Consider the following 16,719-nt stretch of genomic DNA (forward strand, 5'->3'; position numbering starts at 1 on the left):
CCATGATGGACGATAAGGTCGAATTTAACGGCGTGGATATCGGCTACATCCTCGCACGCATTTTCGAGCTTCCCCGAGCTTAACCGTGGCAGGGGAATTTTTAAATTAACCATAAAATTCGGTTCGCTCGCCAGGGCAGCTGTAATGCCGTGAAATTTACGATCGCGTTTCCTCCGTTACAATCGATTACTCGTTTCGCAATTCGTGACGGATCACACCGCGACCACAGCATCGTTTCTAGCGAAACTTTGCGCAAAATGTTCCTTCTCCAACTCAACACTTCCGTGTCTCTCGACTTTAAGGGAGGAACTAGCCCCTGTGTCAGCCATTTTATTTATGCCTAAAATGTGTTTCAAGTAGAATTTGCATTGTTTCTGGATTTCCATGTCTCTATTTTGACTCTAAGGGAAAAACTACCTTCTATATTCGTGTCAGCCATTTTATTTGTGCCTAAAATATGTTACAAGTAGGATTTGCATTGTTTCTGGACTTCCGTGTCTCTATTTTGACTCTAAGGGAAAAACTACCTTCTATATTCGTGTCAGCCATTTCATTTGTGCCTAAAATATGTTACAAGTAGAATTTGCATTGTTTCTGGATTTCCGGGTCTCTATTTTGACTCTAAGGGAAAAACTACCTTCTATATTCGTGTTAGCCATTTCATTTGTGCCTAAAATGTGTTTCAAATAGGATTTGCCTTGTTTCTGGAGGCTTGTGAGTAAGTAGAAGAAAGTGTTGGCTTGTAAATTAGTAGAAGAACATATATTTTTTTTTTTTTATAATATTGTAACCGAACCACGCGGGTTACTTTGGCCACAATGTGACATTAGCTTGCCAGACGCTCGAAAGATGGCGTTCTTTCTGCAAGAAAATCTTTCTTGTTGTCCCTTCGGTAAATTCGAAGGAATTATAATCGCGACGTCACTCATTAATTCGAAAACTTCCCCTTTAATTTTCGCGACATTTTTTCTCACTAACTCGAAAACTTTTCCCATAATTTTTCCTGTCATATTCGAGAGAAACGTAATTCGTTGTCTACCAACAGAGAACTTAAAATACCGTAATAGTACGATAAAAATCCTTTCGTATTGCCCTAACGAACGTTCTTTCTATACGGAATGCCTTTTCCTCGAGAAAAGAACGCCAATGTATATGGCTAGGTTATTATCGAATATACAGGGTGAGTCAAACAGTTACTTACCTGACTGTCTCCATTTATCGACATACCTAGTGGAACATTAGCAGAACGTATAATAATAATTGTTAATTGTGAATTTAAATTAAATTCACTCGTTTCGTAATAATATTCTAGAACCCAACAAAGCACTGACAATACAAAAATCGAAGATTTCGAAACACTTTTGCTCGTTTCGTCAAGTACTTGAATCGCAACAACTCCAGTATACGTCATCGTTCAATCTAAAGTACTTACTGTTTGAAATAACGAAAATCAAGTGCTCTAAATCACTGTAAAAATATTTGTATCTTTCGATAGACACAAACGATAAAATAAATGAAAAAGAAAAAGCTTCAGCGAGTACAACGTTCGACGTTCTTTACGATACTTTCGTTCGCGTCTTGCGTCGTCGAGTTACGAAACTTCTAACCGGGGACTACGGTCGTTCGACGTTAAAAAACAAAAAGAAAAAATAAGAAAAAAGATGACACGATGCAACGGAAACACGAAACGTTAAATACACGGGTGAAAATCCGCGCGTTCATGTTCCACTGGAGGTTTCGATTCGTAACAAAGTATTTCTAATGACAGGCCCGCACGACGATACATCGGCCGAGGGTTAAATTATATACGTGTCGGCCGATATTTCGTTATTACCGTGACGGGGAACTGACGTATGGGTTTACAAAGTAAGTGAGAATAACAATGATTAATATACGCAGATGAGGCTCCCGCGTACCCGTATACTTTAATTGTTGCACGCTCGGGGTAAATGAATAGTTAGCAAAGACAGTTACATCGTTCGGGGTGGGTGTAGTGGGGATAAGGTAAACATCCTGACGTCCTGCTATCGCTATTACCGGTCCGTGCTGTTATTATCTTCGCGATAACATGTAATGAATGCGAGAAAACGACCGCGCCATTATCGATAATTTTCCCTCAGGTGCATCGTACCCTTAATGTCCCCGCTTAGGCGGTTTTCTAATATCCATGTAAACCGACGGGCCCTCCGTGGGGCTTGGAAATGAAATTATTGCAACCCGAGAATCTTTAAATATTTCTCTCGGTAAATCGCTAGGGACCGGAGTAGGGTTTACCTAATCACGCAACTGGATTGGCACGATCTTCGATGGATTCACGACGGTGAGTCACCGTGCACGAATTTGCGTATGAAATTGTTGTAAAAGGTGGAATTGAAACGTAAATAAAAGAAGAATTCCACGGTCGAGCGCGCTTCGAAGATTCCGAAGCGACCCGTACACGTTCACCTTTTTCTTTTATTCGTCGTGGTACTGTTTCAGATGCCCGAACGATGTATACGATCGCGATAGGGAACCCGATCTTATCGGGGTTTTTATTAATGAAAATTGTTTTACAAAATGAGACGCGTCGCGCACCGAAAGGAAGGACAACGTAGTGTGTATTTCAATGCGCTGTCGAGCGCAATTACGGTCGCGATCTGAAATCCAAAACTGGTTCTCCTTTCAATTAGCTGCAACTCCGTTAATTGGACCGGCACATTATTCCGACTCGAGATTCCTCGTAATAGCCGCGCACGCCCTCTTAAACGGTCGTACACTTAATTTTACGAGCAGTTTACTTCCGGCCTCGCTTAAAGAACGCATTTGCGCCGACGAAATTAATATAAAGCGCGAGACACTGAAAATTACGGGCCCGATTTAAATCAATATTATCGTACGCGGGGAAAGGTACGAGTCACGAAAATGATCGCGTGGTTTTCAACGCGACGTAACACGTATCGAAGGAAACGATTTTAAATGGAGTCGTTTCGGTGGCCCGAAGGTGACCCTTGTCTTTCTTACGGAATCCGAAGTCCCGATTTACATAAATATTAACCGCTCGGGAAAAAAGTTAATCAAATAAAATTTGCACGGTCCCGATGATGATGTAAGGTGAATCGAACGATATCTGGTTAACGAGTCGACGATGCCGCGGAGATTTGTATGTAAACTTTTTTCTCTCTCGACGAAAGTGTCGGTTTTTATCGTAACAACATTGTAGACGACATTACGCCGAAGTATTAAACGGTACGGTAATTTTATACGAGTCGAATGCACGCGATAACGTATCGTTTGGTAACAAATATTATGATTTTTCTATTTTATTTATTAGCGCTCGAGTGAAAAATTGAAAAACACGTATCATCGTGGTTAACGAAGCAAACATCTTTAATGTCCTCGAAGAATAGTAGACGACTGAAATCACCGCGCAGCGACACATTTAACGTTTTCGATCGAAGCGTCGCCACTTTCGGAAGATAAACATATTTTCATTTCAAATCGAACGAAATACATAATGTACAATAAATATAGAAATGATGCATAGAAGTTTCAGAAGGAGAACAAGGGGGAAAACGAGAACGAAATACAATCTGTTGTACAAAGTATCCACGAACTCGAAATAAAAGAAAACACGTCGGAAAAGACACATCGAAAGAAATATCTAATAAATAATATGCACAAATTTTATAAGACGAATAAGGGGGACAAGGAGAACAAAATACAGCCTATGGTACAACGTACCTACAAATTCAAAGTAACTTATATCGAAAGAAATATAAAGTAACCGATACGTACAAATTTCGAAAAACAAACAAGAGGGAAAACGTGAACAAAATACCCACAAACTCGATAAAAATAAAATAAAACCCCGTAAAAGGAGATACGTATCGATGTGTCCCATCTGCAGAGATATCGATAACATTGAAAGTTAGAAAACGACGATCTTGAAGCAACGTATTTATTCGTAATATTTAACCCATGGAAACGCGTATCTCCTTGACGCGTTACTTTATTCGAAACAAAGATGAAAAATAGTAGATACAGAGTCCGACGAGCTTTTTTACAAGCTGAAAGGAAACTCATACGGCGAGAGAGTTACATCGGGGAAATTTCTCCGCTCCGAATCGCGAACGAAATTCTTCCCTCCGAATCGTTGGTATCCCTATACCGAGACACGCGTTCGCAACGATGGTTGGCGGCGGTGTAATTATTTCACGATTTAACCACGGAATCGTTCGTGGAAACGTGGAACCTTTCGAAGGACTTTCTAAAATCCTACGCGAACGGGGGAAGGGTTGATGGCTCGAAAGAGATGGAAGGGTTAGATGGGTAACGGTACCTCGGTCGGGTACTCGGTTTCGGTTCACTCCCACGATGCGGGACCGAGATTCTCGTTGTGAGCCGTAACGGGCGCCATTCAGAAAATAGAGAATGCGCATAAAAGAAAAGTCGATGGATAGGAGCTGAACGCGCGCGCCAATAGACGTGAAACTCGAACTCGCTCGTGGAAGATCGAGCCCCATTCGACGAGTCGCTCATTTCCCAGACCGATTCGAACAAGTTTCGTCCGGGTATCCAGTTACCGGACTCTGACATCGGGATGATTCACCGTTAACCCCTGCAATGAATATTGCGCTTGAATAGACATTTCTTGCAGCAATTTCACGGGGTTAACTCCCCATCGGACTCCCCGTTCGACGAATTTTCCAAAATTATGTAAAACAGACCACCCGACGTTCATCTTTTGTCAGTGGATCGATACGATGCGATCGAACCCGGAACTAGATTGGACCATAGGCGAATCTAACTATGAAATTGACAAAGCATTGGATATTTGCGTAAAAGGGACTGTGATACTGGTCAGCGTGGAACGTGATGTATTTAAATTAAAAGTGAACAATGTTTGTACGAAAGTACGAGTGTGGCGAGTATGTATGGAATTATTGTTGCAAACGACTTTAGCTTTAAGTTTGTGTATAATGGTATAGTGTGGTGTGGTCTAGGTGTTCTGTATACGGTATCAGCGAAGAGAGTCCGAGCGAGAGAATTGAATCTCTTTCAATTTTTTGTATCGGACGTACTCGATCGTGTGAATTTATTAATCGGATACAACGCGGAAGTCGCCTCGTATTTTACCATCAAACGCGACCCAATACTTTGGAAACCACCGATACGGAGTGTACCGCAACGCGTGGGACCCACTTTGGAGGTTGATTTGGAAACACGACGACAACGAGGAAAGGTAATAGGAATGTGTGACCCGGTTGACCTTATTCCCAACTTGCGGGCAATTTTGTGTCGCGAAATGGGATTCTATTACCGACTTTAACCGAATCTGAGCAAGTTCGCACCTTGTGTATCAAACGTGGATCGTAACGTCGGAGGAGTGTTTCGTGGGCCAAATAAAAGCGCGATACCGATAATGTACAATTTCGGGACAAATAGGTACGGTCGGAATGATGTGGCCGCTCGAGGTCAACGAGGAGCTCCCCCCACCATGCCCTTCGACCGTTCCCGTAACACCCAGTTTTCGAAAAATACGAGTTTTTGTAGAAACTCAAAATTTTCGACAAAATTTATATACCGTACATATACGTAATGTTAATAGCAATTGCATAGATGAACAAACATTCACTGAAACCGTGGGTATTCATAGATTTCATAATTAATTGATGTTTATTCGACATAATTATTAACAATTGATGCAAGACCACAGTTTAAGCAATTATTAACAACATCCAAGTGTAAATAATGGCTTAAAAGCCATCAATTTGTTGGAATATTCAGCTGGATGGAACAAAGGCAATCGAAGCAACGGTAAGTCACCTTCCGCGGGGGTATAAATAGAGCCGCCGGTTGCCGACAATCTCATTCTCCCGGGGACCCCCGAAGTGGACGGACGTCTCCGTTTTGGGTGTCTGGACCCTCCACGGACTGCCATGGATGCCTCTTGACCCTCTGGTAAGAGGTGCTGAACACTGATAGGCGGTGGTCAATACTGGCGACCACTTCCCAATTTTTTTTTTCTAGTGTTTTCTTTGTTTAATTTATATTATTTGTTCTGATATATCTGTACCTATACTCTGATTTTAATTCGTATCTGTTTTTCCATGTTTATTTTTTTCTACGTCTTGTTCTTTTGTACGTCTTGTTTTCAATTGGCAAACGAAAAAAGAAGAAAGAAGAACGAACAGGACTTCAATTTAGTTTTAAGCTTTGACTAAGTTAGTTTTAAGGCCACCGTGTACGAACATCTGTACTCTGGCAAACAATTATCGAATTGGTAGCTTAATTTTGTTCGCTTCCTCGTTTCCCAGATCGGCCACCTCTGCTTGTTGCATAAGCAAGTGACCGGTCGCGTAGCTGGGCCAAACGGTCTATCGCTGTCTCTTCTGGTGTGTCACGCTTCCAGAAGAACATGTTGCGAACACAGAGGGAGGTTTTACCTCTGTCTCTGTGGAAGTCACCGATCGCAGGAGAGGACACTCTCTTCTGTAATCCTTCGTAAGTCGTGACTCACGGCACAAAGTTGTGGAGAAATGGAGCACTTGTTTCGACGGCGTCAGCCACTTCTTCCCGAATCAGGCCCACTACGGGAAAACGGGACCGACCCAGTAGGACCAACTCCACGGTACGCGTCGCGTATTTCCCAATTTTGCCTAATTTTTTACATAATGTAATTGCTTGGCAGAACTAAACGAGGAGATCGAAGAAACTTTGATTCCATCCATCTCTTCGGTTTAGTAACTTAGTTTGTATTGCGTGTCGAGGGAGATCGATGGAACTTTGATTCCATCTATCTCCCTCTGGATCTCCGCTCGCAGCAACCTCCACGTGGTGAGATCTGGTAATCGGTACTATTCGCGACGAGAAATAGATCTTCGTCGTGGATAGTATCGAGCAAATTGGCTGCGAATGTAGAATAGCTATTTGAGTTAAGAACAAGTAGAATACATTATAAACCAACATTTTTACAATACGTATGAAAGTTGGAGTATGTTCATACCGCAAAAGAATGCATGTCCGATGTACTGATGTATTTCAATAAATCAATTTCGAGTAACAACAGAAGCTTTCTTTTTACCCATTCTTTTTGTCCATTTCCTTAACACAATCCTACGACGTAGGTAAAACTTCTCAAAATTATACCTCCTCGAGTATCATGTTATCCTGATAGCAAAGTTCCACAATCAGCCAAAAATTTTAGCAAAGTACAGAAATAAATTCGAATTTGCCGCGAAATCGCAATTCGCGGAAATTCTTGGAATTTGACGTCATTTCGAAGAATCCGCGGAATAGGAATACTTCCTCGAGTATCATATGCTCCTGATACCAAAGTTTCGATTCCTAAAACTTTTGCCCGATTTTCAGGGTTTGGTGTCAGGAGAACATTATCGCCGAGGAGTTATTCATTTTTCACGGATGTTTGGCAATGATGTAATTTGCAAGAAATTCCTTAGGCTAAATTTGCAAATCTGTCCTTTTGGCTTATATTTCAGAATTACATAGGAGGAGTAGGAACCTAATAGGGAAAGGAAGAAAGCTACTCGTGATTTACTTAATGAATTTATTGAAATGCATCAGAGTTACATTCATATTGTTACATTTGACAAAAGTATTCGGTCTTTTATGCACGTTTCAACAGCGTTTTGTACCAAAGTATTCAATCGTTTCTTATAATTATCTATTAACTAATTATTCTAAATTCGCAGTCAATTAGCTCGGTACTACCCGCGACGAGGAATTGTTTCTCGTCGCGAATAGTACCGATTACCAGGTCTCACCACGTGGAGGTTGCTGCGAGTGGAGACCCGGAGGGACATAGATGGAACAAAGTTCCATCGATCTCCCTCGTTTAGTTCACGTAATTACACTATCGAATAAAATGAGGCAAAATTGGGAAGGACGCGACGTGAACCGTGGAGTTCTGGATTGGTCGCCAGTACTGACCACCGTTTATCAGTGTTTATCACCGGTTACCAAGGGGTTAAGAGGCATCCATGGCAGTCCGTGGAGGGTCCAGACACCCAAAACGGAGACGTCCGTCCACTTCGGGGGTCCCCGGGAGAATGAGATTGTCGGTAACCGGCGGCTCTATTTATACCCCCGCGGAAGGTGACTTACCGTTGCTTCGATTGCCTTTGCTCCATCCAGCTGAATATTCCAACAAATTGATGGCTTTTAAGCCATTATTTACACTTGGATGTTGTTAATAATTGCTTAAACTGTGGTCTTGTATCAATTGTTAATAATTATGTCGAATAAACATCAATTAATTAGGAAATCTATGAAAGCTAGCGGTTTCAGTGTATGTTTGTTCATGTACCTGATTGTTATTAACATTTACGCATGTTATGAATTTTGCTCTAGAAGCAGACGCACCAGGAGAGACGGCAATCGACCGTTCGGACCAGCTACACGGCCGGTCACTTGCTTATGCAACCAGCAGAGGAGAAGGGACTGGGAAACGAGGAAGTATACGAGCCACAGAAATGTTAGTCACGTATCTTAGTAATCGGTAAATAGTTACAGAGTTGGTACAAAACAAAAAGAAAATTGATCACAACTTTGTGTTAGTATTAATTTTGTATCGTTAAGTATTAATTTTTCGACCCACGTTTATCAAGACTTTCCGCCTCCGTCTTAACGATTAGTGTCTATCCTGAAAATTACAAATTCTTTTCATCCCACCCTGTATGCTGCGATATCCTCGCAACGATTGAGATCGGGCCGAAGAAACAAAAATTACTAAATCCTTCAAAATCTCTGATAAAAAGATATAACTTCTCACCGATTTCTGATCCCCACTGATATAATATCATCGAGCAGATCGTGTAAAAATATTATCGAACGATTGTTTCTCGATGTATCGTTCGATATTCCCGCAATGATTGACATCTGGTCGGAGAAATCAAAATTTACTGAATCGAAAGAATCAAAGTTTACCGATAAAAAATGTCGCACGTTCTTACAGATATCTGATCCCCACTGATATATCGTTGAACAAATTGTGTAAAAATATTATCGAACGATTGTTTCTCGATGTACCGCCGATACCACGATCAGGGCGAACAACCCTCGCCATTGTAATCGATGCACGGGAAGAGATATCTATCATCTGTGACAAAAATTACAATTATCTCCCGGCTACCAAACAATTTACACGAGGGGAATAAATAAATAAAGTCACGATACCGTGATATCCAACGAGACGTAATTGTGCCAATTTCATGGAAGAAAAAGCATCCCGTCCTCGCGATCGCGGGAGATCGTCCCGATATTGATATTCTAATTGCACGTGGCGCGTTTCTGTTTCTCTGTGTCTCTGTGTCTCTGTCTCTCTCGCTCTCTCCGATTGGATCGACGGACATCGGGGATCTAACGACCGGAAACGCGGCCGCGTTATTAGCCGTGTTTCCTAGTGTTCGTGGCCTCCCCCCTCTCCAGATCGCAACCACCTCTCGCGGTCCCTCTAATCCGCCACGAAAAATTTTCGACCAACGAGCGAGAGTCTCCGGCGCGTTCCAGGCGGCCCGTCATTATAGACGGTGACTCAGAGAGCGAAACCAGTTTTCGTCGCTTATGCGGTTCCTTTTTTGCGCCACGCGGTATATGACGTTATACAGGGAGTTACCGATTGCAGCCAGGACCCGATGGAATTCGACGGACGCGCGCTCCACGCCAACTTTTTCTTCATTTATTTATTTATGTAAACGGGACGGAACCCTTTAAAGCACGCGAATGCTGCGGAGCTTATTGAATTATTCGCTGAACTGGTTGGACACAGCACCGCGCAATAATGCGATCGAATCGTTCCATGTTCCACGTGATGCGTTCGGGCGCCATCGCGGTCACCGGTGACCAACACTTGGGACGTACAATGGTTTCTTAAAATTTAATTCGAGGATACTGTTTTCAGGATACTTTAACTACTGTCGACGTGGAAGTAAATATTAAAATTGTGGAGAAGTATAAAGAAAGTATAAATAAAGTATAAATAGAGTATAAATAAAATATAAATAAAATATAAAGAAAGTATAAATAAAATATAAGTAAAATATAAATAAAGTATAAAGAAAATATAAAGAAAGTATAAATAAAATATAAGTAAAATATAAATAAAGTATAAAGAAAATATAAATAAAGTATAAATTTAGAAGTATAAATTTAGAATTTATTATAAATAAAGTATAAACAAAGTATGAATTTATAAGTACAAATAAAATATAAATAAAGTTCAAATTAATAAATAAATTTTACTAGCGATTGTAACAGCTACACAGTTGGAAAGCAAATGTTGTAATTTATATTCAAATATATACAAGAATTAGATTGTACACGAACAGCATAACGTTCGTAATTTGGTACGAAAACAACGTCAGGTACTTACGATCGATAAATAATAAATATACAATAAATAACAAATGATCCGAGTACGTTGAAATAATGAATTTTGTAAAATTTGTCAAATTATTCACTCAAAACTTTCCATATCCGATACGCATATGCCGATAGATTTATCGTTTCGCGTTCTCGAGAAATGGCCAGTAACACAGAAATTGAATACTTTCCCCGTACACCTGTTTCGCACCGATTGAATTTTATATCGTAACAACGATACCGGAAAATATACGATATTCGTTCATAGGAATCTTCATCGGCCGCCCGCACGTGCGACACGTATTTCGTTTTCTCCAAATGGCGTCGAAGATCCGGGAAGACGCGACGAGACCCGTTAAAAAACGTTTCCATTTTGTTAACGAAGCAACAGGTCGATTCAACGGTCACCGTCTCGCGCAGGTGTCGATCCTCGTTCTCGAGGAATAATTTCGATACGAGAAATAGATTATCGAACGGTCCGCTACAGTTTCCTCGGGGGAAAGCTGAATTCGTCTACATCGATCGAATTGCTTTCACGGCGAACTTTCACTAGTCTCAAAACTCCCGTTTCCTCTCCTATTGGCCCGAAAGAGACGGTTTCACTTTCACTGGCAGAAAACCAGTCGGCGGAGGGATTTTCGTGCGGCGGCCGTTTAAATCGCGGCGATGTCTTTATTAACGAACCAGGCCCCGCGCAGAAGAAACGAGCGGCTGGAAAAGCAACGGCAGCCTTCGGGCCACCACGAACTGGAAATCTGAATCGACGTTGATTGGGGGATTCGCGGTCTTGTTTGCCTCGCTGAATAGGCGTTCCTGGAACGTGTTCCACGGCCTGGCCCGATACACTCGCGCGCCGACGGAACGAGAAAAAGTGCATCGCGAAACGGAACCGAACGGACCAGAAAGATAATCGAAATCTAACGCGACCGGGACGAGAAATTTCCTATTCACGAACGAGAGTTACCGATCGCGACCGAACCACTCGTCTAATCCGCGATGAAACAACCTCGATCGAGAGACCGCGAAAAAGTTGAAGAAAGTAAATCGATCGGAGGAATCGGTCCCGAAACGACCGGGAAATATTTTTCGACTCGGGATCACGTTCGTATCTCGCACGGATCTGTGTTAGGTAACCAGTTAACCATTATTAACAACAGTGTCGCCCCTGGAGGTAATGGGGCCCGGAGCATGTAGAGATCGTCGCGTTGTTTCAATGCAATTGAAAAGTTTTCCGGTGTCGAGTAGTGTACAGTGTACTATACTCCTTTGACGAGTGAGCTATTTTTCACAACGTGGACAAATTTTTGTCACGTATTTACGGTCGATTGTACGGTTCGTTCGCGGTATCGGTGAATAATACATTGTACGTATCGAAATGAATTCGTATGTTCTAATTAAGTCGAGAAAATGTAACGTTCCAATCCTTCAATTTGCAATTTCGTACGAAACTAATTTCGGTTAAAAACTTTCCGACACGATATTTTACGTAAGTAGAAAGAAGGGAGGAACAGAAATGTTTCGGGGAAGCGTTTCAATTTATGGCGTGTTCCGCACCTGCCGGTGAAACGAGACAGAAAATGCATGAAAGCACCGGAGGAAAGGGAATGAAAAAAATCGAATTTCGTGGCGAAGCCTCGGTACGTGAAACTGGCAAATCTTTGGAATTCCAGTAAACCGGAATGGAGGAATAGGGGAATAAGGGAATTATGCCTCTCGGGGGTGGGACCCGTCTTCGACGCTGAATGCAATCGACTGCACTTTCTTCCAAATGCGAACCTCGTTCTAGAGAAAAGATTTTCATGGCTCTTGCACGGAAACGAGCCACGCTCTAAACGAGAAATTTAAAAAAAATTCGCGTCCTCGGAGTCTTCGACTGTGCTGCGACGCGATACTTTTCAATTATTGCAAAATTGCTCGATCGGAGTGCGTAAAACAAAAAAATAACGCAACGCGTCACGTTTCATCGGAAAGTGTTCTTAGTTCGTTACGTATTCGAGAAAATTCGTTCACCGAATTGGAAATCGTTACTTTCCCTTTGCGAAGTACCATTTTCGAGTCGATGTAACAAAAATCGATTCATCTCGTAGAGAAAGTACCCATTATCGTGGTTGAAAATTGTCCCGACGTTACGCGTTTACGTAACGAGAGAAGACGCAACTTGGTCTTTAACTTTACAAGTTTATTATCATAATTGGTGAAGTTGCAGCTCTTCTTTCCGTGTGTAAAATAGACGCGATTCTCGACATTCTAAACAGTCGATCATTTTTTCTCATTGTTGAAAAGGTTTCTAAATATCCCTGTCTGAGAAAATTGTATTCCTATCTGAATGTCGATGTTTCGATTTGTAAGTCCGAATATATACGCAGTATTATTATTATACATTTTAATAACAATGTTAACTCCCCTCGGAATAAGCTTTTTGTTAGTAAGATAACACATATTTTGATCAGAGAAAAACTTACTTCGAATTAAACTAAATTAAGAAAATTATTATCGGATTAATAATTTTCTTGCATTGTTTCCTTCTATGTTTTTCAAAATGTCGCGAATTCTTGAAATTGCGATATCATTGTTTAGAAATTCCACGAAGAAAAATTGTGGAGATTTTGGCACAAAATTGGTGGTGGCCGATTTTGAAACTTCGGTATTAGAGGATCACGATAGCCAAGATGGTAACACTATTTCACGAATGACAATTTTCGTGATATTTGCAAATGTTTCGAATGTAAATCTTAATTTCGTGTTTACCCTTGCTCGATTAACGAATTATTTAATTTAAGTATCGGAAGAAAGGAAAAGAATTGTTCAGTGTAGGAAACTCTCGAGATACTCCGAGTGTGTGTTGTTCATTATTAAACATTTTGCGTATTGTAAAGGGTGTCCCAATTATCACCGGTCGATTAATTCTTTTCCCGAATCGTTAACGTTAAAGATCGCGATTTTTCGTAATACGCCTGAACAATTTGCACGCGTTCTTTCACCGTGTACTTTCCCATGATTAATTTCCCATCTGTCTAGACGACACGTGTCAAGTTTTAGGTTAATCGGTTCGACGTTTTAAAAATAGCGCGAAATTCAAATCGACCGGCGACGATTGAAACACCCTCTATACATAAATACATACACGTGAGTATCGATGCATTTTGAAAACATTTCGGAGGCAGATATTCGATTGTTTCGCTTCCTACAGGTTTATGGTCGAAGCAAGGGCTGAATAGGTGACATAAGTCATGCATCCTCGTGGGTGAACGTTGAACGGTAGCTTGGGACTTGCGATCGCGTAGTTATTGGGTATCGAATGATATCGTTTCGGAAACTTATTTAGAAATATCGAAAATGTTTGCACGAAATACGATTCTGGTGTCTGCTCGGGCTGTAAGCGTTGTGTTTGTAAGAAACGGCAATCCTGCGCGTGCTGGTAACGGCAACCCTGCGCACCCCGTAAGGGGAGAGACTTTCTACATTTTCTAACTTTACCGATTTCGGTGGTTGGGTCGAATATGGTTCCTCGAGTCGCCGCTCTTAAACCAAGGGTGCGCTACAAAACCACTGGTCTTTCACGAGCTCGGTACTTCGATTCGTGTGACACCAACTTCCATAAAATGAAATAACCGTTCTGTACCTCGTCTGTGCTTCGACTACTATAAAAAAAAAAAACATATCGCGACAGATTGAATGCAGAAACCGACCCGAAAATTCAGCTGCCTTCCATTAAATCCGATATTCTAAAACTGTGTACAAATACAAAACTTATCTCGCTAAAAATAACAATGTTTTCGTTTAAAAAGGAGTACGGTATATTTTTTTTTTGTAAATTATACTCGATTTGGAGAGATTGTTTTTCTTTTTTTTATTATATCTTTCAACGAGTCATTTGTTCGTAGCTATTGTGTGTTTGTCGAATCGAATGAAAGGATATAAATATACGTTACACTATGTTAGAGTTTTTATACCCTTTGTAGGTTGAAGTTCTAACACGATAAACATCCGTAAACAGAATCCGCGTGAAGAAAAATTCTACGGGGGATTCGTATAAACTTTCAGGATTGAAAGATTTGAGAACCGCTGATCTGGATAAAGATTTATTCGAAGTTATTCCGATAGTGAACTAGTTACATCGTTCTCTCGTTGAGGTCTCAATGATGCTCGATGTTTAAATTCTATCGATGCTACAAGAAACGTTAACAAGCGCTTCTTACACCGGTGCTTAGGAATCGATACGTAGCGGTATTAACGAGTATATATTCGGTCCAATTATAGTACGAAAGTATGTGACTCCCATCGAAGAAGATTAAAAGAAAAATTGTGTTCCTCACCTTTTCAGTTTTCCAAATCCAAGGGAGACATCGAACTGACACAAAGTGCAAACTACAACGTCCTCATACAAACCACGAGGCTTATTCAGAGAATAAGTTCCGTTTATTTTATTTAAGTTGCATTTGAAAAATCGAGGTGAAATTCTCTCCGTAAAGGCTCAGACATTCATTTTCTCTACAATTTCGTAATCGTGATGCAAGAAAAATTTCTCGCAAAAAAATGTACAATTTTTATTACTTTACGATTCACTTGTGAGAAGAGTGCCCCAAAAAAATTGTATCGAAGAAACGAGGAAATGTACGGGTTTTGATTTTGTCCTGTCGAGAACATCTTTTATCGACGAAAGAAATAATGTCATACGAGGCCTAGTACGCTTTACAGGCACACATTCATCCAAATAAGATTTATAGGTTATTTCCTTACAACCTAGTGTACGAATACTTTTTCGATCCACCGTATAACGACTACACGCGTAGGTACCCTTTCACGGCTAAATTCCCCGAAAAGCAGAATTCGTCCTAGAAATTGATTCTCCCCTTTCAACGGGTGATTCTCTCTCTCTCTCTCTCTCTCTCTCTCTCTCTCTCTCTCTCTCTCTCTTCGGGTGCACCACGATTTCCTCTACCTGCTCCGTACATTTTCCAGATCATATCGAACAATGAGCCACCGCCATTCACGTTGAAACGACCCCTTCGATCGTTTCGGCTACGAACGAGTCGTCGCTCGGCACGAAAGGGACTTTCGCGATCGCGTCGCTGGCTGTCCGCTCTACCGGAAACGAAGATGCAGCCACCGCGATTCGTCCGCGAAATCGACTCGACCCCCTCGGGAATCCCGTTTTTTCGCGACGACTCGGTCGATTTTTACGGCTGACCGGCTCCTCGCGATGCTTCGTGTCCGTGAACGAGGCGCAAGATTAGCGGAGCGAAGGGGGATGCCCCGAAAAGAGTCCCGTGTGTTGGACGAAGAACGAGCGCGTAAAGGGAGGGGCGGTGAGATCGTTGGAGGGGGGTAGAGGAGGGGGAGGGATCGGTAGAGCGCGCGGAGGAACAAGAAGAAGACGAGAGGGCAACGTTAAAAAAGAGAAGTCGATGCACGAATCGAGATGCAATTTGATCCCCGGCCAGGTTCGTCTTCTGCCACTACGGAACGACGAGGCTGAAGTTGGTAGTCCTCTCGAGCTCACTTGACGTGAATGAGGTGACAGGCATTGTCCCACATGTTCTCGTGTACTCGCGTCTCTTGCCCTCTTTGATCGCATATATAATGCGTTCCCCGCGTGCACGCGGCACCTTTTTGAGATTTCACCTCTTCTGCTTCTTCTACGCTACCTCGTCCCACCGCCCTTCCCTACGTCATCTCTTCTTTCTCTTCTCTCTCACCTTGATCTTCGTTTTCTTCTTCTTCTTCTTCTTTATTCTTCGTCTTCTTCTTTAGTCTTCGTCTTCTTCTTTAGACCTCTTCTTCTTCTTCTTCTTTAGACCTCTTCTTCTTCTTCTTTAGACCACTTCTTCTTCTTCTTCTTTATTCTTCGTCTTCTTCTTTAGTCTTCGTCTTCTCCTTTAGTCTTCATCTTCTTCTATAGTCTTCATCTTCTTCTTTATTCTTCTTCTTCGTCTTCGTCTTCTGGTTCCACTTACGTCCACGGAATTGACAACAATTCGTGCATTTATCGCCACTTCGATGAACTTCCACGAGTGGGTTTTTAGTTTCCCGGCTCCGTGAGCTGGATTATTCTTGGCAGCGATTTTATTGTGGCCTTAAATTTCACTTTATGACTCCTGAAAGAAGAAAAGAAGCGAAATTCATGTTTCCTGTAGGTGTGTTGATATTATATACATTTGAGGTGTTTCGCGGCCATGGTCAGCGGACACCGAGTCCGAAAATATTTCACCGTATTGCAAAAGGGGGAAGTATCGAAACGTTCTCCAGCGACATCGACCGAGACATTGTACGTTCTCTTTTTATTTTTCATCCATCGGTTGAAAATAATGTTTAACGGGTTCGTCGATGTCAGATGCACACACGTCAGTGTCACCGTTA

The sequence above is a fragment of the Ptiloglossa arizonensis genome, chromosome 3 (genome assembly GCF_051014685.1).
Source record: "Ptiloglossa arizonensis isolate GNS036 chromosome 3, iyPtiAriz1_principal, whole genome shotgun sequence".
Lineage (NCBI taxonomy): Eukaryota > Metazoa > Arthropoda > Insecta > Hymenoptera > Colletidae > Ptiloglossa > Ptiloglossa arizonensis.